Genomic DNA, 27,318 nt, shown 5'->3' on the forward strand with positions numbered 1-27,318 from the left:
AGGCCCAGCATCCGTGGCGGAGGGGAGAGCCCTCCTCTCTCCCCAGACCATAGGTGAGGAGGGAGAGAGAGCTGTGGTACTGCCTGCCCCAGCTCCTCCTGTCCATCCTCTGTTCTGGACATGGTCTTCCTGGGCACTGAGCACCCCACTGTGTGCTTAAGGAGTCGGGGTAGGAGCTTAGCCAGGGTGAACAGCAGCGTTGAGCTACCCCTGCCATAAAGGGTCTCTTCTTGGAGACCCAACAGTGCCTCTCCTCGTGGCACAGTTATTGCAAAGGCAAGGTTGTGGTGGTGTTGGCACAGCATCTTGGACTCAAAAATGGCTTGTTTACTTTGGAGAAGATCAGAGAAGGACACAGATTATACAACAAAAGGAAAGAATGAGGCTGGTTAATAGCACTGGCAAATAACGGAGGAAAAAAATCTGCAATTTTATTCAAAGAAGAAAATAAGCATTGTAGTAAACATGCAGACAATCCACACCAAACACAAATCTGGTTTCTGTGTGTAAATGTGTGGTCTAGCTGCAATCTTTATGGAAGCTGCTCCAGCTTCAAATGAATGTAGTATTTCTGAAATAGTTGAAATGAATGCTGTCTCTGGAAGGAAACAATGGATGTAGTAAACAAGCAAATATCTTGTCAACAGCTGAGCAACAAGGATGCTGAAAATTCCATCAGAAGAGAAGTAAGCATGGGGTTTCTGATGATACACTTGTCCAGAGCTTGTTCTGTGGGTGCAGGGACAGAGCAGCTCCCAAAGAACGTGTCAGCCCTGCACACCCCAAAGTCTGTACACAGGCGCCTGCCTTTGGCAATTTCCAGCCATACCGATGGGAATGTGTTCAAAAGCAGGGATCAGCTGCATGCCTTACAAATGAAAAGCCTATGCATTCAAGGTGGCTCAGACGCAGTTTCACATTTCTAGCACCTGGTCCTTTTCCTTGGGACACCCTGCCTCAAAAAGGCATTCTGCATTACAGAACAGCCTGGTAGTGTGGCCTGGCTTTCCTGCCCTGGCTGTCCCCTTTCAGGTTTTGGATATGCCAGGAGTGCTGATGGCACACCACTGGGAGAAAAGCTGTTCTCATGTGGGCCTAGCTGAAACCAGTGCTACCAGTGGTGGTTCCCAAGTTTTGTGCCATCACTTCTGCTCCAGCTCCCTCAAATCATGGGCTCAGACCTGCAGCTGTGGCAAAGTTTAAGCTGCTTTTTACAGCAGAACATTTTTACTGGTTACAGAGTTTTTGCTCTGCAGTGATGTACTTTGTGAGAAGGGGCAGGCAGGAGGGTGGGACAGTGCCTTGTTCAGCAGGCTCCTCCTGCACTGCTTTCCAAGTGGAGGTTGGTGTTTGTTCCTGGAGCGAGGGTGGCCATCCAGGCGAAACTGCTGCTCACCTGCTCTCTGTGTCCTGCCACAGGATTCCCCTGCTGCACAAAGTGCACTACAGTGGCAGTAATTCTTGTGGGATAGCACCTTTGCCAGAGCTGCATGGGAGATGAAGCTAGCACAGTAAGCAAAGCACAGTATTTTCTTCTTAAAACAGACCCCTCCACCCAGCCCAAACGCACATCATGGACTTGGTAACTACTGACTTACAAGCATGTCATTTTTTTGTATCACTTTTCACTGGTGTTAATTTTGCAGTGTTTTTTCCTTTTTGGGGTGACAAAGAAGAACCTCATCTTACTGTGTGCTGTCTATTAGCTGCTTTAGCCCTCCACCCACAGGTGAAAGCTTTGTGTGATGCAGAAAGTCCCACAGATGTTGCCAGAGGAACCTCAATATCTTCTCTCTCCACACCTAGTGGGGATTTACAAACACACTTTAGGGAGTTTAGTCTGAGCCTGAGCAGTTGGCTGTATCTAAAAGCTCTGCTCACTGCTTTGTAAATCCAAAATATTTCATAGGTTCCTTCTCTTCAAATTTTCACAGAAGAGCCTGTAAGTGCCTTGGCCCAAATAGCTGTGCAGTTAATGAACTGTGCACACACAGGCACTATGTCCAGCTATGAATTCACACTTAATAGTTCAACAGAAATGTCTGGTTTCATATGTTTCTCATTCTTCTTAAAATAGTGATAGGCTTGTCAATTAAATCCATCTTTAAAATAGATTTTACCAAATATATGCACTGCCCAGTGAGATTCATTTAATGTTATCTTTTCCACATGCATTTCCAAGAGAATTAAAGGACCCAATATTCTATTGTAATCCGTGATTTTTTTTTTCTTCAACTTCTCTAAATACCAAACATCTGATAGGATACTGTAAGACTCTCTGGAGAATTTTTTTTTTTGTGGAGAGACTAGAGTGAAAATTTTCAATCTGAAATGCACATAAGGCTAGATTTTCAAAAACATAGGCAGCTGCCTCCCTTTGTGTATTTCAACCAAGATACCCAAAATATGATTTTTTTAGGGATGCTGAGCAAACATAACTCCCATGGACTCCAGCCAGAATTTTTCCTGTTCACCACAGCTGCAAATCAAGCTCTGCATTTCTAAGGGGACTAGAAATCATTCCTTGAGCAGTTTTTACTTCCAATATTCTCTTACTGTGGAAACAGGCTTAAGTGATACTTGATGGCATTCAGTCACCGATGACACAGCTCATAAAGCCAAAATAAAAGGAAAAAAAGAAAAAAAGAAAAAGAAACAAAATTCAGGTGGTGAAAATTTACCTCAGTGTGTGAGAAAGAGGAGGGGGAGAGTTTTTGCATGAAAGCTTCACTCTTTATAAAGGAGACAGATGGTTTGCATCTACTGGCATGAATATTACAAGCTTCAGGTGTCCCAAAATGTTGTGAAATGCAACATTATAAATTGGTGGCAAATAATAAGTCCAAAGTTATCAAGGACAACAATGGCTTTTTCCTCTGCTACAGGTAATTTAGGGAAACCTTCCCAGAGTTCCTTTTTATTAAGAAAGAACTCTTTGCTGAGTATGAGTAACACAAAGAGAAACTGGTTCCATTAGAAAGTACTATTCATCTGAAAATATTTTTACTGTTTATTTTCAATATTGCTGGATCATGCCCCCATTAGTACCCCCCCAAACCTACCCCGCATTCCTTTCCATAATTTTAATCAGATCCTTCATTTCCTCCAAGCCCACAGTCCTTAATTACAATTTACAGACACTGCAGCGGAGCACAAGTTGGTCAAAACCGCTGTGGGAAAGTTTCTACTTTGAAGGAAATATTACTGGTGAGGATAATTTTGCAGACAAATAGATTTTTTCTTCATTTGTATTAACACAGTATCTTCTGTCTCCTCCCAGCCAGTTTCCATAGGTACAGGTAAGCAGATTTTCTGCCTAGTCACAGGCTGGTTTTTGCTGAGGATTTCTGAATTTTCAATTTTGTGAGCCAATGTTCCAACAAGCTTGTTCATTGCTAAGATTTGGAAGATCATAGTGGAACATTGGATACCCAAGCATCACTGAAAGGTCTCTGTGAATTCACCTGGACTTACTGGTATTTACTATATTATTCTCTGAGATACAGGCCCAAACATTGACAAAAATAGAAGTTCACAAACCTTAATTTAGACTTTAAAAAAAGTCTGAGGAATAGAGCAAGGGAACCCTGATCAAGACCACAGTGAAACAGAGCCATAAGTTGCCTCACAAGAGTGTAGGACACTCAATATTTTTTTGTCCCAAGTGAGAGTCACTGGATATCACGAGTTTTTTCAAAGTATTGCTACTAGCTGACTTTTGGCTAAATGGGCTCTTATGGCAGTACCTTCTAGCCAGTCCTGGGAATCTGAATGACCTGGGCTCAGCCACCGAGCTCGAGGTGTCTTTGGCTTGTGTTTGCTGCCTGGTGAATCTGTCCCAGAAAGACACACAGAGGGTGTTTGTAATTGTTTTCCCAGCAAACAATGCAAGGTGTGATTATCCTCTCGTGCCAACTTGACTGTGGTGCAAGTTCATTTTACTTGCATAGGACTATTTGTCATTTACATGGCTACAAGAAAATATACTGCAAGACCCTAAGGGTCTTGGATTCATGAGATTCATAAGGCTTCATGGGAGAATGTAGAATAAACTGTTTGTATTGAATCACAGGAGTGTGATTGCTGAGCTAACATTTTCAGAGCATCCTTTCTTAGCTAAAGTGATTTTTTCTGTGTGAAATAATTTCCTATAGCACAACTATAATACGTAAAGAAATGTACTTCCTAATTTGTGTTTATTAAAATGTTGTTTTCACATTTCTTTTGTTTCTGCTATTAGATATTTTATTGGATGTTAATGGATATTACTCAGTTCTTGAGGGATCTTGGACATTTTTCCTCAAGTAACTTATTGAAATCTCTGAATTATGCAGATCCCAGTTAGTCCTGACAACGTTCGCTTCTTATTGTTCCTTTTCACTTTTTATCATGTAGCATTGTAAGTACATTAAATTAGTAATGAAAAATGAAACCACAGGAGTCCCCTGTATTCTAGATAATGACTGATACATCTTCTCACTTGTCTGTGTTACATTATAGTGTCATAACTTTCCTTTATATCCAATAATACTTTTCATTATTGCACCATCCACAGCACAGAACTGTAGGGGTTTGTTCAGATTCTAACAATATTTTTCTTAAGTAAATCCACATCTAATAACACCATTTATTTTCTCTTTCTTTTTCTTGCTGTGTAGTGGAAGGTAACATGCTGATTTCTCTTAGAAAGTGCTGCTCAGGGGCTACAAGATCTTTAGCTCCCTGCCCTGGTGCTAAGGGGATTAAATATGAATTAGACAGTAAGGAATGGATGGGGGCCAGTGCATTTGAGCTGAGATCCTCCCCAGGTGAGTGTGTGGAGGATGCCCAGGTGACAGGCACAGTTGCCTCACATTCATTGCAATCAGCTGCTGTAGTTATGGCAGAACCTGTGGCTACTTAATGGCTTTTCTTTCCCCTACCTCTCCTTTTATTTCCACTTCCTTTTCCCTTTATGATGCTCCTGCTTGCATGGGTTGCCTTTTTCTTTTTGTGGCTTGCAGTGGCATTGAGCTAAACTCTAGAGCACACCTCTGTGGTGGTTTTAGGGTGCACTAATATCCTGAATGAATCATTTTTGGAAGCAAACACAGTCCATATTATTGACTGTCTGGAGAGACTCATGCAGTAACTGAGAGGACAGGAGACCATGAGCTGTTCAGAGCCTTTAAAGTGTCAGTGCTGTCCCACAGCCATCTGCTGGAATGTGTTGTGGTGGAGCACAGGGATGTTCTCCAGAGGTGGGCTTGCTGGAAATTTGAAGCCATGTGGTAAGTAACTTTAATTTCTTATGCTGAGTGGCTGCATGGGTGTTTCTGCACAGACAGTGTATGAAGGAACTGCATGGAAGGGAGGAGCTGGGAAAAATATAATGTCTACATACAGGACACTAGTATGCTACAGTGGCTGCAGTAGCTAAAATAAGTTACTAGCTTAATGTATTCAATGCTGGATATTTTTATTTTGGGTATTTTGGGTAATCTCCACTCTTTCTTAATTGGTTTTATATTGCAAAGTGGAAAACTCTGGAACAGCTTTCCAGGGTGTTTCTGTGGCCCAACAATACAGGTTGCCCTTCAGGGATTCCTTGTTCTCTGGGGCCTGTTTCTTGTGTTTTTGGGGATAACAGGGACTCTGCTTTGGAAGCAGGAACTGTGGGCCTTAATTTCTTTGAATGTGGAAGGCACTGAAACCAACTTCTCCTCTTAAGTAGTCACTGAGCTACTAAATAGAAGCTTTAAAACAACCAACCTTCTCTGCCCCCCTTTCCACCAGTATGAGGCTGAATGGCCTCATCCCAGCCCCACAGCAGCTGCCAAAGCTGAGTGCCTGGTTGGAAGCAAGGATGGTGTGTGTGTGCTGGGTTGAGTGGCCTTGTCCTTGGTCAGGGGGCAGCCAGTCAGCACAAGAAGCAAACCAGGGGCAGGTCCCAGACAGAGTTTCTTGCATTTGCTCCCTGTACATTGACAGCTCTTTTTTTTTTTTCCCCCCTCTCTCTCTCTGCCAGTGGTGTGTTTTGCAAAGGGGCACCTGGAAGCAGAGGGCAGTTGTTTGTTGATGGCTTAAAACCTCTCTGCTTGTTGTGCACAGGGGCAAAGACCCGGCTGTAGTTTACGTAAGTACCTGCCATTGCTTATGGTTATGTAAAAAAGGGATGAATATCTAAACCCGGGATCAGAAGTCTCCTACACATGAATGGGTCCGTTAAGTGGGGAAGGAAAACAAGGCAGAGCCGTGCCAGATAAGGCACGGATGGCTTCACATTTTCATTTGTGGAAGAGCTAAAAGTAAAGGCCAACAGTGAAAACATGGTATTTCTCAACCACCGGATCAGTGGGGAAAGTAATAATGGAAAAAAAGAATTCTCCTCCATGCATACAAACACTACAGAAAAATCAAGCTAACTTCAGGGAGCTGCTGGGCAGGATTTTGAGGATGGTTTTAATGAAAGAGGAGGAGGAACAATTGTTTAATGGGCAGTGACTCAAAAGGACTGAGCACACCACATGTGCTGCAGGCAGCAGCCAAAAGGATGAGTGGTGGGTTATGCCTCCCTTAAGGCAGGCTTGGCCCCAGTCCTGCTGGATGAATGAAAAAGGTGGGTTGATTATTTGAATGGGGAAAAAAAAAATCTGCTTCTGAAAGCATTTGCACTTTTGGGCTGAAGTCCACTGACTTCAGATAGCTTGGGGATCAAAACTGCCTTGCTCAGAAAAATGTCCTCAATCTACTTGTTGCAGCAGGTGTGGGTTGTGTGCTTCATCCTGGAGAAGTGGCATGAGGGAGAGCTGATGTGAGGGGCATCTGCTCCTGGAACTGATCAGACTGAGCTGCAGGATGTGTTTTTACTGCACACAGCTCTTTTCTCCCCCTCCCACAAAGAGGGCTTGCAGGCACAGTCAGGGATTGTGGCACAAACCCTTTGCTGCAAAATGCTGTTCTTGCTCTGTGTGGTGTGTCTGTGCCTGACTGTGCTCTGCATCCTGCGTAGTGGCTCCCTGTGTGCCTAGGGGTGACTCTTGAGTGTTTGCAGACGGAAAAAAACCTGCTGTTGGTGTGCTTGCTTGGAGAGAATGAGCACCTGGGTCTTGCATACAGAGGAGGAGCTGTAATCTCAAATAATTTGTTTATGAAAATGAATGTAGGATGTGCTGAAGACTCCTTTCAGGACTGGGTAGCAGTAGATCAGAGTTGGGCTTCCCCAGTGCTGGCAGTAGATAGGATCACATGACAAGAACAGCCACTACATTTTTTTCTCACAGCTCTCCTCCCTGACCATCTGCTTTTGCTCCCCACCCCCACTTACACCTTGGCCTCCTCCCTGAGTTACCATCTTATGCAGAACCCCACCCAAACCACTTTTCTTTCTGTACCTTCCCTGGGGAGCTTCACCTCTCAATGCAGTGAGAACAACAGGATTTCTCCTTTTGCTGTGAGGGCCAGAAACCATCCAGATTATTAAACTTTCCAATACAGCTCTCTACTAGCATTTATACACAGTGGAATTCCTTATTACAGATGAGGATTTTAATTCTGAGCTTAGCTTGATAGAATGTAATTTAAAGACATTAAGGATGGCTTAGCCTTCAAAGCAAACTCAAGATTGTTTAATTAGTCATGCAAGCCACTGAACACTACCCATAACACAAAACAGCTAAAGTATTTATTAGTTTTAGAGCTAAGCTAAGCCTTGCTTGTTCTACATTTTCAATAAAGTGCAGCAGTGTTAAGCACATCTTGCTCTTTCCTAATCTTCCAATGCTCAGTAAATTTTATTTCTGAATAAAAGCATAGCCTAAGTGCTGCAAGATGTAGAATGAAAACCAAATTGAACCACTTCCTGCAAACTTTAGAGGAAATAGAGGCAGTAATGGTGCTTGGGATGTTCTGAAAATTTTTGTGTGTTGGTTTATTTGTAACTGTCTTCAAAACAAATGCAAACTGGTTCAGACTTTGTATTTTTTTTTCCATTTCCTAAACTTTCTGAAGTTTAGGTGAGCTAAGAAAGAAACTCCCAGTAACTAGCTCTGTAGAAGCTGGAAAATGCAGCAAGGAAGTTGTGAGTAAATTTTTGTGGACCAGAGAGAAAGCAATCTCTGTTTATCGTTTCCTTTTAGAAGGTGCTGGTATAGGCAACATCAGAATTCCAGGATTTAAATTGGAATGACTTCTGATTGGATCAGCAGAGAGAAGGTTTGGTGTCATGGACTTTCTAGTCTTGGAATTGCTTGCTTGTATTATTTGGATTAGGAGTATTGCACGGTTAACCCAAGTTGATATAAGCTACATCCCAGCGCTCTGACTTGTGGGGCTGGGACACAAACGGATTTGTGCATTGAGAAGGGTTTGTGTTGGGATTGATCTGGGCTTTCAGTATCCATAGTGGGATACTGTCTGAAGAGTTGTCTGGGCAAAGTTGGACTAAGTCACTGTTTGTCTGTTTGAGTGTAAAACACTTCTCTTGCTGCCCTAGTGTGCTCCTGCACTTGCTTTTGTTGAGAGAAATCTCTCCTTCAATTCAAGGGAAATCTTGGCAGTACTGGGAGCCAAGTCTCATGGACACGACCTCTATGCTGGGCTGCCTCAAATTAACTGGTGGGATCTAAGTGTTGCCATAATGCTTTTCTAATAGTCTGCAACTTGTGGGGGGGAATAAAAAGAAAGGTGGTTCCTTGTCTTGCTAACTACTTTTGATTCTCTTCAATGCCTTTGAACACTTTCTTAGTCCCAGCAGTCAGGTTTTTATAGGTGAATTGTTATCTTGATTCTGTGGATGTTTACACTAAGTTGTATTTCCACCACCAGTAACACCAGCAGGGAAGACATTACTTTCCTCCGTGAAAATCAAGCCTAAAATAACAAATATACCATGAAAAATTAGCTGCATCATTGAGAGTGGATTTCTGTGGCTAGTGTTTGGAAGCAGGATATTTGATTTCATGTCTTTTTTCAGGATAGTGGTAGTATGGGACCATTAGACAACTGTTGCAGTATTTTTTCCCTGCTTTCCTAAATCTCCTACTTGTATTCCTCTTCCTTATGTAAGTAAAAGAATTTCTTACTGGTCCATGGAAAGAGTGAGCATAAAAGTGTTTTTGTAGAAGAAACTAATTTTATATTAAGAACGATTCTCCTGTGGGAAGAAACAAGTGCAGCCTTAAGCAGCAAATTCTTTTCAGAAACAATGTGATTGTGACACTTGTGCAAAATATACAGACAAGGTAATTGGCTCTCTGGGCTGCTTGCACTGCTTTATTCTGGTCATGATTTGGGCCCTGCCAAAAGCTCAGTGTTGTTCCTGGCTTTAGCGGCATGCAGGGTGTTACTGCACTGCCTCTGGGGACTTTTAGGGCCTTTGGGTTGTAAAATAATTCCTGGTTAAAGTAAGATCTGGCAGATAAAGTTCCCTGAGGCTCTGGCAGCCCAAAACACCTGCCCATGGAGCATCCTGCCCAGAAAAGGGGGCTCTGCTAAGACCATGACTGTGACTGGGCAGAGTTTGCTCAAACTTGCAACTTCTTATGGAAACGGCCAGATCTGATGAGGTGGCGTTTTCCAGCACAGGTGTGCAGAAAATCTACAGTTGTCTCTGTCTTGGAAAGGTATCAAGAAAAAAAAAAAAAGCTTAGGAGGCAGTTTGGTGTCTTTTGATAAGAAGCTTCTCCATAAGAACAAAATGTTATGACTCTATTGCTTGTTGATTTCCTGTCACGTGAAAAGTTAGTTTCTGTGGTGAATGGGAGAAACTCTTACCTATTATCTGTCTTTAAGTTACTCTGCCCTAAGGCTTTGGTAATTTAACTTCATCCCTTTTCAAAGTTTTTTTTTTTCTCCTTGTTTTTTTTTTTTTAACTTGAAACTTAAGGGGGGGGGAAAAAAAACCCCCAAACCTTTCAAAATCTGCCCCCACTCCCTCAGGTGATGCTCTTCTGAAATGCAAATGCTCAATTATGCAAAGATAAGAACATGAGAAACTTTGGGAAGCAGAAAAAGGGTTACCTTGATTAATGACTAAAGCTGTGTTAATAGTGGATTTTTAGTCTCCTAGCCAAACCAAAGCAGCATTGGGGGAAGGGAAATAATGCAATCTAACTGGAAGTAGCACTAGCCAGAAGTTACATCAGGGGCAGAAGAGAAATTCAAGTAGCTGGGAAGCTTCCTCATATTTGGTCTTTCTCTTCTGCTTTCTTCCCATCTTTCTTGTGGCAAGAGGGATTCAGTCATAACAGAAGCATGCAAGGATGAAGTGGAACTGCTTTCTGGATAGGGAAACCCTGCCAGGAAATGTAGAAGTTTCTCTAGAAGCTGCAGCCTGTTTCTCTACCAAATACCCTGCCCAACGTAAGGCTGAGCCGTGCCTGTGCTGTTCCAGACAAGGCATGCTGCAACCTGCATTTTGCCTAGTGAAGGTGCTAAAAGGAAATCTTTTGGAAGGTGTTATTTAGGACACAAAGAAGTGAGGAAGAGTTAAGGTGGTCTCGTTAATTTTGGCTCTTGTGTGCAATCCGCCACACTTTCAAAGGATACGTGTGTAGGCATGCCCCAGGTTATCTATCCTCTTGTATGGAAACATGTATGTGTAAAAATTTGAATGTGACCAGCTTGACCACTTCTGACTGCCTCTATGGCTGTAGAGTTACTCTAACCACTTACTTTTAAGTTTTTTTTTCTCTTTAATTTTAAGTAGCATGATCTAAATTTTGTTATTGACTAAACACTTGAATGAAGCATATTTTTCAGTATAACATTACCCAGAACTTGCTAGATAAGCCTGGTAGGTGTGATGGCTGCAGCCATGAAAAGCAGTAATTTCTTTAGAGGAAGTTTGGTTACAGAATGTTTGTAGTTTAACACAAATGATGCTCAGCATGCTGCTGTGAGACACCTGTGGAGTCTGGTATTTGAGCTGATACCTCCTATCACAGGTCAGCTTCAGGTCTGAGCAGATCAGGTGTGTAGTACAGTGCTGGGACATAAAGGCTGAAGAAGTTTCCTTCCAGGACTACCAAAGAATTTCTATATTACAGGTGCTACAGTCCATCCCTGACTGTCTTATATATGATTTTACTGCCTGCTGCAATTCTCATGCTTGCTCATCCTTCTATCATTCAGTGTTACTTTTCATATTATCTTTTTTTCCTTTGATTATGCTGCAGGATATATTAGCATCTCCTTTTATTTGTCTCTGTCTTATAGTTCTTCTCCTGAGTCTTTTGTGTTTTGGTGTAATTTGTCCCACATAAGCTAGGCTTTGTTTGCTAGATGTCACTGGTGAAGGAGACGAAATTGCAGAAATACCATGATGCTTCTTTTTGAGCCACAAGTATCTTCAAATGCCTGGCTTTTTATGGCCGACTGTTTATTAGCTAATTATTAGCACAGTGTTTTTTAATTAAAAGATTAATTTAAATGAAAGTGGACATAGATTTTCTAAGCTTTAGAAAGCTGCACCCATTGTCCTTACATAAAATCATCTGTACTGAAGGGGGCCTGTGTTAAGGATACCTTGCTTGTGACCAGTTCAGCCACTGAAGCCTAAGAACCTTCAGTTTAGTACATGAACTGTTCAAAATGCCCTTGATGTGTGCCTGTTGGAGACCCCACCTGCTCTTTGTTTTTTTTGGCATTCCTATCACCAGCTTTTGTGGGTTTGAAATCCCTTGAGAGAAAACTGCCCCATGTCAAGAGTTTTAATTCATTTTTAAATCAGTCTCTTGATGTGCGCAAGCTAACCACTGGTTCTCCAGGCAAAGGACCTGATGGTTATCACTGCCTCAATTATCTATCAGTGAGACTACACTGGTTAAGTGAAGTTGATTTTGATTCTTAGGCCTAGAGAAACAAAGATAATTGTACCTTGTAGCAGCCTGTTGATCATAATGCTCAGAGACTTGTCTAGTTTCAGAAATCTGTTCTGGACTGTAATTTCCTCTAGATGCTGCAGCGACAGAGACCAAGGGATTGAATCTGTCTGAAAGTGCTGAAGAGCACAGAGCTCTACAAATAATACTGATGTGTCTTCATCCCCAAACAATTCACAAGAGAGCTGAAGTGCCAGAGGGGTGTTTAAATACCTGATATTTTAGGATGTTTAATAACTAATCTTATTGTTCTGTGAATGGTTTTCGAGGTATTTTGGGAGCTTTGAAAATTGTTGCCCTCCAAGCCTAGAGGTACTTGTGTTGGAGGGGTCTTGGCTGAGCCCTGCAGTCATCTGTTCTCAGTATTTCCCCACCTTTTCCAAAAACTGACACCACCTCACAGGCCTTTGAATCCTGCATGGGACAACCCAATGGGCTCCATGAAATGTGATTTAGTTTTATTTGTGTTTGGGCACTTTGCAAGCCTGGGACAGCTGTGTGTGGAGCTGCCTTCCAGCAGGAAGGGCTTGAAGCCTGCTATTTGTCCTAGCATGAATAATAATAATAATAATAAACTTAAATTATATATAGATGTCAGCATCTTTTTATAAGCCAAGGTACAGTTCTCTGATATGATTTCATATAAACAGCACTCACAAAACATTCAGTAGGGGAGACTAATGGACTTTTATTGCTCTGCAAGGAGGGAACGTAAAATCACAGAAGTTTTGAAAATAACGGAAGTTTAAAAATAACTGAAGTTCAGCATTTATTGAGCTTCAGACCGAAAAAGCAAAAATCCCCCAACCCTGCAATGTCTTCTGAGTTTTCTGTGAATTCGAAATAGCACAGTAACTCTGGAAGTATCTTTCAGTGGCTACAGAAAATTAAGTTAAAATGTTATATGGAGGGAACTTGTCTCATCAGAGCAATGGGAGTGAAATTTAGAATCAAGTAAATGCTTTCATCTATTCAAGTAATTTGAATAATGTATAGCCCCCTGAATTAATAGGCAGGAAGTCAATCAAATTATTCTGTTAGCTTTATAAACCTCAGAAAGCCATGGCTTGGGTGGATAAAGAATGTCAGCAGAGCTTGAGTGGCATTTAGCACTAGACAATTAATTTGGAAATGGGTGTTTAAAGGGCAGTAAAGTTACTGCGTGCAACACAGTTCACTTTCCTGAAGCAGGTTTGTCTCTTAGAAAGAGTTGTAAAACTGAAGTAGTGAGTAGTAGTAGAACTGCTTGGGCCTCCCCTGTGATGCCATTTGGGATCTGCCAGTATTTTATGGTCATGTCTGCTGGTTAAGACATTCTTCACTTTGATCACTTGCTGAGGTGCAGCAGCAGTTTAATAGAGATGTAGGGTTTACATGTCATTTCACAAGCACTGAGGCTCCTGGAGATACATGGTGCTATTTGGACTCCCAGAGTGTCTGGTTATTAACTGTAATTATTTAATGAATGAAGTGGTAGTCACCTGAAAGTCTTGAAATGGAGGTTGATCAACAATATTGTAATAGTGGACAAGAAAGCGAATGCAGTTTAAGATCAGTGAGCTGTAGATCTTGTAGATAGCAGGCCACTGAAATTCAGCTCATTTGCTTATCTCCTGCAGCAAGATTTTAATTTTCTGATGCCCTTTTGTCATGTATGATAATATCTGGAATAAAGGACTCAGATGTGGCCTGACTGGTAAAGCAGAGCTACTGATTTCTTCTGTCAAGGGTATGTTTCTGGCAACCTGAGACGTTTGAGTAAATTCCAGTATCAGAATAATTTTTGCTTCTCTGGTAACTTTTTTAATATCATGCACTTATATTCATAAAACCTCCAAAGATTTTTTTTTTTTCCAGGAGTAATTTTAGGCAGCAATGAATGTTAATTTACTAAATGTTAGCCCACAGAACTATAGGTTAAGTGCTTGGTCACAAAGTCCTTGTCAAAGTACCATCTTCTGGATTTCAACAGTAGCAACAAGAGAAGTTCAGGCTCTTTGTAACCAAGTTGCATGTAGTGATTTGTCAAGGAAACCAACAAATAAATTTCTTTTGAAGCTCTGTTCAAAATGGACCTTAGTCTGAAATGCCATGGAAGATCTCAGTGAACTGGATGTTTCTTGAAGAAATATCTGGGCGCTGTGAATACAACAGAATGGCTCCTGTGTCAGCTAGGTGGGAGGGAAATCCATTTTGCTGCATTCACCAGAATGGTGGTGGCCAAGCTGGAAAAGGTCTGTCTTGAAGCATGCAGTTGCTTTTCCATAGTGAAAGGAAACTAAATGCATGCATGGGACACCTAGCTAAATGAGACTGCATCATACACCGAGACATGGCTCCTCTGTACCTCTGTGTTAGGTCTCATTTCCCTTCCTTATGGAAGTAAAAACCATTACACTGGAATTTACCAATAGAGTTATCAAAGTCAAATCTGTCTGGTGTTAGTTTTGTTTCTTTTTAAATTAGACTGTTTTTTAAAATAGAATTGTTGTGTTTTGGGAGACTGTCTGGAGCAAAACAGGGTTGAATTGACTTCATGTAATGGACTGGCTTGAAAAACAAATTAATTGGGTTTTTTAAGAAAACACTGTAATGCTTTGGCTAGGGTTGCATCGACACAACCTGTAAACTCAGCAGCACTTCTGAACAAAGCACAGAAGTAAATGTTTTCTTAGCTCTAACAATCATTGAGGCCATCTTTGCTTGTCACATTCCCTGTTCATATATTATTTTTATGTTCCCAGCATACAGAAACAGCAGCTAGGGGAAGTTTTTATTTTGCATTTGACAAGTTGCATTTTGCTATTTTTCAACTTGCCTTTTTCCCTCTTGCTGTGAGGAATTATGTCTGGGGCTTAGAAACTATAACTGTTGTTTAGAATTTCAACTTTATCTCTGCAACTTCTGTATTGCTGTCATTTTATTGTTTAGGTATTGGTTCCACTTCAGTTTAAATCCCTTACTTGGAGGCTTTACAGCTTGTGTAGTTTCTAATCAAAGTTTAGATGAGAATATATTTTTTTTTTTAAATTGAGATTACAAAGTTGTTTACTTACTCCAGGAGAAGCAATTTAAGGAAAAAAGAAAGGTAGTTATTAAAAACAAAAATTAACTAAACTTGGCAGTTACTTGCTTCTTCCTTCCAAAGTAGCTGAAATTAATGCTTAAAACTTAATGTTGAAAATTAATCACTTCATAGGCACTGTATGCTTTGCTATCTTTCCAGTTGGTTGTATTGGATCAGCTTTTCTCCACCTCAGAATTGGGCTGTGATCCAAACTGCATTATAACACAGGAAAAATGTGGGGACACAGCTGTTTCATCTAGTTTTGGTTATTTATTACACTGGAAAATTTGTTCAGACCTTATCTGAGGCACCATAATTAGACCTTAGCAGCAGAACTTTTGAATTGCTGCATTCATGGCAGCATGGAAATGACTATGGAAATTGGGGAAAGAGCAGGATTCTGGAGATATTCACTGCTGCTACAGGTTGGAGTGCAGACTAATGTAGAGAAGACAGGAAAACAATGTAACGATAAAGAGGAACATTCAAGGGAGTGTTTATATGCTATACATATTTAATATAAGGATTATCACAGCCAGACTGGTAGGTTTCAAAGGAGAACATTTGCACAGACTGATAGTGCTGCTCACGGACTGGTCACTCTGCAGCACTTACTACAAATGTGCTCACAGCTTTTTGTCCTCTGCAGCTCCATGCAAGGCTGAAAGCAGTGTGGAAACCAAGCCAAGCTTTGTGCAAAGGTTGGGCAGGCGCTCTCCAGGCCACAGGTGGGCCTGATATGTTGCAGCAGGCAGAGGGAGGAGGAAGGGGTTGGCCAGCTCCTGCGCTGCGTAGGTGCTCCTTGAGCGTGTACTTACGTAACCTTCCCAAAAAATCAGGCCCCGACAGCTCCAGAGAAACCTGGCTCGTGGGACTGCACGTATGCCACCTGAACTCAGAGGAGCCATTATCTGCAATCTGGCACCTCTTGCAGGCAATTATGAGAGCGATGGTAAAAGGCAGGCAGGGGTGAGGGCGGTGCCTCTGCTGGGGCTGCTGCTTGGAGCCAAGTGACCGGGCATGGGGCTGCACAAGGTGGAAGGGGCTCATGGTCCCCCCAGCCTTGTAAAGCCTTTGGTTCCTGGGAGAGAAAAAACCTCAATCTATCTGGGGATCTCTTCCACTTGCTTGTCTGTAGCCTCTATTTATCAGACCTGCCAGAGCTTTTTCCCCAAATGGCTCTTAGCTGAAGGTAGACACATAAGAGAGTGTCCTCTCTTTCCAACCTGCAGCACCCAGAGCCAGATCTGCAGGTGATGTAGGTCTTTCTGGCTGGAATGGGTGCCTGAGAAGATTGCTAAACTACCTTGGGGCCAGGCACCTTGCTCTGTTGACTTCAGTGAGGATTACATGCTTTACCTGCTCAGGTGCTTTGAAAGAGACATCTGACATTTCTGAATGTCTAATCAGGATGGAAAATCCTGATCTCCCTCTTTTATCTTTAGCTTCTTAGTATTCCAACGGTCTGGAAATTCTAGTTGTTCTGAATATACTCCAGGGTCGCTAAACAGGCAGTGACTCTTCTTGTGCTGGCGATACGTATGTCCTTAGAGAGTGGTGGCACAGCCCTTTGTCATAAACCATAAGCACAAATAGTTTCTGTAAGAGCCCTACATATCTTCTGCAGTTCCCATCTCTTCCACAAACTGTAGAAAATGCATCCATGTAAATGAATGATATCACCTCAATCCCATCAGCTTTAAGATGGCTCCTGGGGCTGCAATCTCCATTTTGCAATTACTTTTGCTTTTGTTTGTTCTTAGAGAGCTTCTAACTCATGAACTACCCATCCTTCTGCTTTTCTCATCTTACTTGTTAACCTTTGGCCTACTACTTTCAGTACCATATTCCAAGAATTTACTTACTTGAGTAATTTTCAGCAGTCCATTTGATCACAATTGGCTTCCCGGTTGCCTCTTCTTGATTTCAACTCATGTGAGCCATGAATAAAATTTTCCTGAAGCAGGGTGGGCTTTGCTTGATGCTTGTACTGAACTGCTTTTCCTTCATTTGAATGTCACTCCTCATTTTCTTTTTCTTCAGAGATATAACTTCAATATATTATAGAATTGAAAATTGTTAATTTGATTTAAAAGGAAAACAAAAATTTCAGTCTTTACATAAAAATCCCCATATTTGATCCTGCATAGTAAGCCCCAAATCACAACAAAAGCCCCTGAAGAGCAACGTTTCTGTGAAAAATCTTGTGCTGAATTTTCTAAGTTGACAAGTTTGGCCCAATCTTTGCTTCTTATTTAAAGATAACCCTCCTGCCCCTCGAAGTAATTACTGGAAATCTCTGTGGAAATTTTACACAAAATGGGCTTTTATTATCTGAGTCCTGGTATTGCTTGCTGTAGGTTTCTCCTTAACCTCTGGCAAAGTTTGGTCAGTTGTTCAACTTAGTTTGCTCAGATGGAGAAAGCTGCTGCTTAGGGCGCCTGCTCGCTCCCTACTCTGATTTTACCATTCTGATATTTATTAGCCATAGATATTTTATTTATTCCTTATACTGTGGCCACATCCATGTAAATCCCTCAGCAGTCTGGTCTTGCTAATGTTTCACATCAGGAGATTATACAGGCTCACATGCTGTGGTATTGCAGGGGAGGGGTGGGCAAATCCATGTACATGTCGTTATTATGGATTTTTTTTTTCCCTGTTGTAGTTACAGCTTTCCATTTTCATTTAAAAATCTCAAAGCACCCACTACCCTTGTAGGAGGCTACTGTTTCCTCTCCTATTTATTTTGAGTTTAGAAGAGTTATAAAAACAAATTCTCTATGAAGTGTATAAATGATCTGATTTTTTTTCCCCGTTCACATTGATAACCAGAGAGAAAATAAAATCTCATGGAAACGTGGCTATCAGAAGTTAGGGAGGAGGCTTTCCCCTGATGTTTAAATGAGCAACTATAGCAGCCAAAGGACTGTAAAAGTGTAAGGTTGGATGTAAGCAAAGTTGAATGAAGATGCACCAGAAGGTAGATTTTTGTGCTGGCAAAATGCCTGGAACTTTTGAGGGATATTGAGAAATAGCCTAAGGCCCCAAACCTTGTGGCTTTCAAGGTTTGCTCCTCTCTGCCTTATACCATTTGTTTGTCTTTAATTTTTTAAGAAAGACTTTCAAATAAATTTCTGACTTGAGACCAGTACTTCTGGAAAGGTTAACTGAGCCATGAGGTTTGTTTGTTCAGCTTGGCGTGGCTTGCCAGCATGGGTGCTTTGTTTTATTTTTATTTTATTTTTCCTCTTGGTAAAGTGATGTTATATCTTTGACTAGTCATCCTTACTGTGTATATATGAATGCATTTCCCCTTTCTTCTGTGCTTCCCAGCCCAAAGCAGTCTTTTAGCTTCATGTGTTTGCAAAAGCCCCGGGTGGTGTTCCACTGTGGATGGAGGTGCAATCTGGTAGGGCAGAGGGTAGAAATTTCTTCTTTTTTTTTCTTTTTTTTTTTCCACCTCTGTATATTTTTTTTTTCTTTTTCTCTGTCCTGCTTGACTTGAAATGTGAAGTGGGAAGAGAGGTAACTGACCTGGCTGCTGGGCTGCACAGGAGCTTTGCTGCCATGTGCTCTGGTTCAGCGATGCCAATAGAGATTCTGCAGCCAGCATGATTGCTCTTCGTCTGGTGCCTGTGTAACCCTGGCTGCTGTGGTTTGTGGAGGCCTAAAAGGAATTGCAGGATTTTGGCATAGGGCAGAATGGTGTTTGCAGCCATTTATGACCTGGGTTATTGTTTGGGTTGGTTTTTTCTTTTTCTTAATTGGACTCTCAAAGGTGATTAAAGTTCAGGTTTGGGGAGGACATGGGAGTGCAGTGCAGTGTGCATTAACATGCCTTATCTGCACATGTGAAAATACCCTTTTGTACAAAGGGTTGCTGCTTGTTTCCCACATTTGTGGGGAAAAAAGGTGTGAAATTTGGAGCACGTTCCAGGAAAAAACAGTTGGCTCCTTTTTCCTCAGGGCAACGCAAGGCTGGCCCCTTGCCATGCTTTGAACCCTTTGCTGCCATTTGCAGAGTGAGGCAAATGCTCCAAGAGCAGGAGGGTGAGAGGGCTGGAGGAGGAAAGGCAGGGCAGGGATGCACGGCAAGGAGGCCACTGAGCTGGGGACAGGAGTGTGACCTGCAGGGGCTGCACACCGAGCTGAGCCACAGAGCAGCCCAGAGTGCTCTCCTCGGAGCTCCTGCCCTGCCGTGCTGGGTGTGCAGGCGTTCGGAAAGAGGCAGGTTTGGGCGTGCAGGGAAGCCTCTTCCATGTTTTATGGTCGGTGCAGCTTGCAAGGAGAAGCTGTCATTTTTTCCCAGGGCGTGTAGAACCAGTTCCGCTGGTCCAGCGTGCGCTGCAGCGGAGGAGCCGAGGGCTGTCATGAAGGGGGCTGTGACAGACCTGCCTTTGGTGCTCCTGATCCTTGGGAAGGGAACAGACACGGAGCTGGGAGCCTGGGCTGGCTGTCCTGGCCATCTGCAGAAACACCTGCTTTTCTCTCCATGCAGTGTTGCAGGGTTATCAGCCGCTCACCAAGCATTGTTTCAGGTGGTGATCATGGAGCTGTTAGCCAAGTGTGTCTTCCTTTAGGAAGACTTAATTTTACTTTTATTTTTCTTCCATTTATGTTGTCAAATTTGGTATTTCCAATGTTCCTGCTTCTCCAGCAAATTTCTCAGGGTGATATTGCCAATTTTCTGGATTTTTGTGTCCTGGGGCATTTAGTGTGGTGTTTAATTTTGTTTTTTTCCCTTGACTTGCAAGGTGCTGGCATCTTCTGAATTTGGGAATTTTGAGTTGCACAAAATACATTTCTAATTTTGATGATGAATTGCTTTGATTTACCAGTGCAAAAAATATTTATGAATAAATTTGATTTCCCACTCTTGTTTCTCCTAAATCTTTTACTTGACCAAGTGACTTGTAGTTACCTAAAATAATTGGCATTGGAAGTGCTGCAGTAGTCACTGCAAAAGCCACTTTCAAAATAATTACACGAGAAACTAGTCAAGTTGTGTAATCTCCTCCTCACTGCGACGTTGTGTGGGCAATGCTGGTGGATTCTCTGGGCTCTGCTTTTTGAGACATTTTCCTTTGTGGTGGCTCTGTGCATGCCAATGCACAAAGGAAACCTGCACAGGATTCTGTCCTGCAAATTGTCACCCTCTGAAATGAGCATGGAACTACTTAGGGCTTTGCTCTTGACAAACATTTGCTTGCAAATGATTTTCACTTAGCCAGTCTTCCTCACCAAAAAAAAAAAAAAAAAAAAAAAGAGAGAAGAAAAGGGTTTGGGAAGCTCAGGACTTCAGGGTAGTTCAGTAAAGTCTGGATCTCAGGTTTGGTTTGGTAAGGGTGCTGGCCACACAGTTTCAGGGAAACAGTTTCTTCACCCCTCTACTATCCACATCCTCTTTTCACTCCCTTCTGATACTGCAAGCATGCCAGGTTTGCCAAGAGGAGTTAATAGATAGAGACTCAACCCCGAAACTAAAGGGGGTGGCGGGAACCACCTTAGCTTGATTCATAAGTAGAGCGTTTTCAGTGGACAACAGCACTTGTCCTTTTTTTTTTTTTTAAGTTCACAATTTTTAGGATTGTTAAAAATGTCTGAAGAATTTGTGATAAGGTTTTTTTTGTTTGTTTGTTTTTTGAAAATTTTTTTTTCTTATTTTTGGGGTATTTTATAAGAAATGGAAGTGTGTCTGGAGATAGTGGAAGAAGCAGTCCAGATTCAGGACAAAGCTGGAATGTTGTGTTCCACTTAAATTCAATGTCTTTTGGCTAGAAAATCTGAGCATGTCAGAATCCTTAATTCCAAATCTTTGTGGAAGACAGAAAAATGTATTTCTCAGCCCTGCAGAGAAAAAAGGCTGCTTCATTGACATTTGCTAGGAAGAAAAAAATTGTCTGACAGGAGCGTTCTATGAATGTTTGTGTGTGAAAAGCATAGAGCATCCCTGCTCATGCACATACAATTGCACAAATGTCTGCCTGCAGGTTTGAACCCTTTATCACAGAACTAAACAACTAATAGTTTAGCCTGTGTGTTTCACAACTTTTGTGCGGTTCTGTAGATCCAACTGAAAGGTACAGCAGGAACAGCTTGAGAGGCATATGTGGGTTTATTCCCTCTCACTACCTCTGTTCTCATCAGGCATATATCTACCAGTCAATTGGACTTTGCATGGTAAGGATGTCATTAAAATAGAGTAAAATCAATGAAAGAACCAAGCTTTTTTTTTCCATACAAACGTTGCACTGAAAAATCTGTTTCTGCCGTAAAGTGATGAAACGAACGCTGCCCAGTACTGATGGTTCTTTCAAACCATCAGAAGGCATGAAACACAATTATTTTTCTCTCACAATTCATTTTCTGCAGATAAGCACATTTCACAATGGTGTGCAGTCCCCCCTGGAGCCCCCAGGCTGTGCTCCTGGTTCCAGTCACCAGTGCACGCACGGGCTGTGGGAGGGGGGTGACAACATGTTGGAAAATAACTCTACGTCGGCACAGCTTTGGACCTTGCTGCAGGTTTTACCTTATGAATGTTGGTTTGAGGGGAGGTTGGGGCTTCCAGGGTGGCATGGCTCTGCTGGTCTTCTCCTTCTCTTCAGTTTTTTGTGTGTGGCATAAACTGCAATTGTATGGCCATGTTGTCCTGTCCCTGTGTCACTGCCCTTGCCTCTGCCAGAGTCACTTCCACAGCACGATTCCTCCAGGAGCACTATCCTGGCATTGTGGGCAAACATCCCTCTTGTGGCTGAGGGACCTGTGCAGCAATAGCTGCTTCTGCCCCTTCTCTCATTAAGCTGGTTTGGACTCTGGCATAACCGGGGCGTTAATCATAGTGAGAAATCTGCATTAACAGCCAGACCCATAGCTTGGTGTGGGGCTCCTGGAGAGCCACCTCTGGAAGGCAGGAGCAGTGTCCATGGGCTGAGCATTGTGTCAGCCTTGGGGCTCTCCAGAGGAGACCAACACTGCTGGGACATGTTGGAGATGACAGCATGCCCCCAGGTGAACAGGAATGCTGAAATGGCATGGTTGTCCTTCTCTTCCTGTAAGTCTGTGCAATAGGGCTGAAAATGCATTTTTCACATGTATTTTCTGCTTAAGAATGGGAGGCAGCATAAATAAACTTGCAATTCGGTCTCACCTCTGTGCAAAACTGAAAAATATCAGCCAGTTAGGTGGTTTAAAGCACATTAATATTTAATTCCTACTCTGAGGATAGGCCAGTAGGGGAAGCTGGAAAAAGTTTACCATATTCTTATTATTTTTGCCTGTGGGCAAAAGTCCAACAAATCTTTCAGGAGAGAGATAATTACGTGAGGACGGCGCGGAGCCGTGTGTTGTAGCACACGTGAATGCTGACCTGGCTGCTCCCAGCAGCCAGCAGGGCTGCTGTGATGCTCAGAATTACATTTCCTTCTGGGAGACTGCAGGAGAAAGAGCTGAGGGATTGGGGTGGAAGCAGGAGGGGCTTGCTCAATTACAAACCCTCAGTTTTTACCTTGTTGAGCATTCAGAGAAACAAGGGAATGCTGATGAGGGATTGGGGACCAGTTTGGAGTCCGAGCATCTTCCTTCCCAGTCTGTGCCAGGGCTTGCTATTGCAAAAGATCTGATGGGAGGTGATGATACAATTTGTGGTCAGATAAGGGTGTGCATATTTATGCAGGCCGTAGGAGGTGGGAGAAGTAGTCCTTGAGCAGGAAATGTGATGTTATTTGAAGAAACATGCCTCTTGACCACTCTACTTGGCCTTTTCATTGCAGTTCTATTTTTAATGTTCACTAAGGGATTCCATATGGATGGAGTTTTTTCCTTAATTTTTTTATTCCCTCCCCGCCCCCCTTTTTTTTCCTTTCTTTCTTGGAGGGGGCACAATGTGGGGAGAATGAGGCCTTGACAATGTTTACGGCAGTTTTGTGATCAAAGCTGAAAAATGGGCCATGATGTCAGGGAGCTTCCAGCTAAGCTGCTGGGTAACATAGTCTGGCTATTTGGAGAGATGCGAGGGGGAAAAAGGCAGATGCAAAAAACAATAGGGCGCAAAAAATGTCTTTGCCTGGTCTTTAATGGGTACTTTTTTTTTTTTTTTTATATTTGATTGTGGATAAGCAATAAGCATGCCTACCTGTAACTCCAGAAACACATTTTGGATTTTTTGGATTGCTTAAATTGCAACAAAGGAATATGTTTTATATGTAAAACTTGTGCATGTGTATTTTTTGTGTGTGCGTGCGCCTTTTATTTCATTCAAAAGAAAGGCCTGTGAGGACTAGAAAAAGAGGAGGATACGGTCTCTTTATGAATACTAATAAGGAAATCAAGGGGGACAATGGCACTTCAAGTTTCATCTTTCCATTTCCTAGAGGCGCAAACTCTGCAAGTTGTCACCTTGGTGTATTCAGTGCCTCTTGAAGCACTAGACTCCTCCAGAGAGAATGTCAGCCCCAGCCCTGGGCAGTTTTGACAAACAGAGTATATATTGATACATGATAAAGTATGCTAGAAATCACCCCAGCGCTAAAGGCTACTATAGTTTTAATATCATCATTTGAATTAACAAGCATTCTGTGGAGAAATAATGAGCTTTCATTATTCAGAACATCATCCTTACCCCGGGAACTCAGAAACCATTAGCTCTTGAGAACTTAATGAAAAGATGATAAAGAATGTTTTAGATAAAAGTTTGAACGGGTGCACTTGGTAACTAAGGTAAAATATTAATGTTTCTCCCAATGATGAATTGCTGTTGCTAAACTCGTGCTTGCTGAGGAGATGGAGGGGCGCATAGGTGTTCCTGTGGGCAGTGGATGGGATGGAGGGCTGTCACACACTGCCAGCGTGCCCCATGCTACTGCCTGCATCCTTTGTTGAGACAGATGGGAGAAGAGAGAAAGCTGGGTATTCAAATCTCCCCATCCTCCCCAGCAGCTATTTTCCTACTATAGGACTGAAGCTAAAATCCTTTGCTGTTTCTTTCTTGTAGGAATTCCCCCCACTTTTTTTTTTTTTTAATGTATTTAACATGATAGGCAATGCAATACAGCCAAGAGGGAGTGGGAAGGAGTATAAGGAACAAAATGACCCAGCGCAAAAAACTGAGTCCTGAAGCTGCTGACCTGAGGCTCGTTTTGGGCAGATCTGAGGCGCTCAGGCTGAGCGTGGTTGCCACTTGCTGAAATTCCATATGGGTGGCTTGCTACATGTCTGCAATAAAAACCCCCGGTGCAATAAACGAAGAAAAAAAATATATAAAAGTTTAAATTTTATTGGGTGTAAAGCTCTTAAAGAACTGCTGTTCACAAAGAGTATAAAGATTGCTGAGTCTCAGTGTACGTACCCCTACTAAAACGTGTTAGTCCTGCTGTTTTCTTTCTTTAACTGTAGCAATTTGCTTTCTTGCTGTTCTATAATCCTTGCACTAACCAGCATGGAGGGCTCGCAGCCTGCTTCCACCTGTGGGCAGCTGGGAAAGGCTGTCTGTCCTTCCGAGGCAGGTGCAGAAGTGCTTGGAGCCCCCCGAGGTTGGTATTGCTGTGGAAGGGTTCGTTCTCGCTGAGCAACGCGAGCGGGGGGAGGAGAAGGAAAACAAATGGGAATAAACTATCGCATAAACAGTCTTAAGTCACAGTGTTTGCTGCTAACAGATGCATTTAGGTAAATGCTGTTACCTCAAGAGGTGTTATCTTCTGGGGATCCTTATCATAATTTTGTTTTAAATCTGAACAGCTGTTGTTTAACTACCACAGACCACAATTTATCTACAGCTTGAGGCCATAAAGGTACCTTTATTACACTCTTTCTTTTTTTTTTTCTTCCATTTGATTTAATTTCAGTGTGTCTGACACCAAAATGCTATATACAATTTGCATATTACAATATGCACTATTGCAGATTCCATACACTACTAAATGGGAAAATCAGAGCAGAATGGTAAATGGGGAAAGCTTGCAATGACAAATAAAAGAGGAAGATGAGCTCCCATGTTTCATTTACATGTAAAATATTCTGACAATTGTTGTTTCCCCAAGAACAAAGAGCTGGTTTTTCTAGGGTGACTGGTTTATGATGGCTGCAAGAAAAAAAAAAAAAGGATGTTTTTTTGGCACTGGAACAGAAGCATGCTTATCTGAATTGAGCCCTGGGGCTTGCCATATATTTGGAATAAAACTTAAGTCTTACTTAAGAAACCAACAAATATGGAAGCATGAACCATAGTGTACTAGGACTGAAAATCACCTCTCTCTGGACAGAATACAGGAAAGGACTTCCGGAAAAGATAATTTTGTTCTGAGTCACCTGGTCTTTTGTAGTTAGTCTCTGAAGTTTATTATGGGGCACAGGGAGGGAGAATTGTTGCAGGTATGGCATAGTGTGCGGTGTACATGGGAAACTGTGGTTTTGTAGGGGATTCTTCTAACATGTACATCTCAGGTGACCCGGGTGGTATCTTCCAGCCCTTGGTTGCTGCTTCCCATCCTGCCCAGTAATCTCTGCCTCTAGACCCAAATTTCTCAGTGCCCTGCTGCAGAAAAGGTGCACAGCTCTCTCGGTACTTCCCTTTTCCTTGAGGAGGCAGGAAGTCTTTGCCTCCAGACTTGTTGGTCCGACAGCTTTCACCAGCGCAAAAGCTATGGCAAGAAGTCTCCCAAATGTAAAGTTTTATGTAAGAATTTGACTTTGAAAAACCCTTAACACTTAACCCAGACCTCTAGAGTTCTGCTTTGTTAGTTTTTCTTTGGAATAAATAGTAGTAATAACCCCTCAATGATATGTGTAGTGGCTTGATGACAGAAAGGTCATCTCACCACTTTTGCTGCCATTTCCTCCATCCTTAGCCATGAATGTGGAAGCTATATGTGTCTTTGAGAACAGGTGGATGTTGTTGAACTGTTTTCCTTAGTGCAGAATACATTAATCTGTTGACACTTATCAAAAAATTATACCATAACTTAGCTTCTAATTGAGCTTTCATATTCCAACATCCATCACATAACATGAGACTGTTTAGCTTGGCTTTTCAAGGACAGTGTGGAGAAAAAACACCTTGTAGAGGGGAATTGGGCTGGGGTGTATGTGACCTCTAAAAACCTGTATCTTGATGGCACTTGTGGATGATGTTGGTGATCAAACTATGCTGTGATCCCAGCTGCCAAAAGTTTCCTTTTGTCTCTGAAATCTATCCTGGCCAATTTAATCTGTCAGTTGAAGTTTCCCCATTTGTGTCCTTTAGGTATTGCACAGAGCTCAGTGTCTTGCATGTGAACAGTAGTGGGTTTTATTGAAGTACGTGCAGGTACAAACTGGCAGCTAATGTCTCTTGTATAATATTGCTCCTGAAAGAACAACTCCACAAAGAATACTGTCTAGAATTACAGGGCAAGAGCAAGTCAACAGTTAATTGGCTGTGCTGTAATTACTTCTAGATGCATAATGTGCAATACTTATAGGACTTGTAGAAGTGGCATACAAATTTCACAGTGGTCTCTTGGTACTTTATCATGTGTGGAGGATTTTGGTAGTCTCTGTAGATCTTGGGATTAATGGTACAGTTATAATTTATTCCTGCTCTGCTGTTTTAAACAGTGCGGGTTTTTTTTTTTTTTATTTTCCTCTTAAAAAAAAAATGAAGTCTGTCTTTAATTGTCTCAAAGGCTAGACTGAAAAATAGGACAGATGCTGTTCAAAGGCTCTGTCATTCTTTTCTAGGATGGAAATAATTCCACTTGCTTTTTGTTTCCTTGGAGTGGCTCACACTTCTGCCGGTGTGTGGCAACTGCATGTCATGTGCTGTGGTACCACAGCCCAGTGGGTTGCAGACCTTACAAAGGTCCAGATGAATATGGACAGTGAGACAGATGTAGTTTTTGAATATCTGGAACCTGATTTTCCCCATCTTAACCTCAGGGTTCATAAGATGTAATTTCACTGAGCATATGGAATGACTATTTTAGTCATATTGGGCAAAGATCTGAAACGGCCAAAAGCTTTGTGTGTGGGAATATGAATGAGATCTTTAGAAACAAGGCTAGGCAACAGTAAATTCTTGACCTGGCTATGTCTCATGGTTTCAACAGTCCCCAGAGCTGTGGCTCTTTGGACGTTATCCAAGCCTCTGAAGTCAACCATAATCTTTCCCACTGCAGCTGTGAAGAGACTCTGAAATTTGGTGGCACAGCAAGCACATTTCAGGGCTGCTGAAATCACACTTGAGAAGCCAGCTCGGAGGGACTTGTGTGCACGTGAGGTTTGTATGTGCTTGGTTCACTCATCTCAAGTGACATGGATACAAAAGTCAAAGTGAAGCTTTATAACATGGACTTTGGAATCTCCAAAATGTCATTTGTATTTTACCTTATTAAATATGGAAATCGTGTCAAA

General features: G+C 42.1%; 1 long non-coding RNA gene across 1 annotated transcript; it reads left to right on the forward strand.

The window, feature by feature from the left end:
* Window positions 1-5,125: 5,125 nt before the first annotated feature.
* LOC131568176 (uncharacterized) lies at window positions 5,126-27,318 on the forward strand. Its single transcript, XR_009275710.1, has 3 exons — window positions 5,126-5,270; window positions 6,008-6,115; window positions 27,084-27,318. It is a non-coding gene; the product is annotated as an uncharacterized LOC131568176 (long non-coding RNA).

This window comes from Ammospiza caudacuta, chromosome 1 (assembly GCF_027887145.1).
Source record: "Ammospiza caudacuta isolate bAmmCau1 chromosome 1, bAmmCau1.pri, whole genome shotgun sequence".
Lineage (NCBI taxonomy): Eukaryota > Metazoa > Chordata > Aves > Passeriformes > Passerellidae > Ammospiza > Ammospiza caudacuta.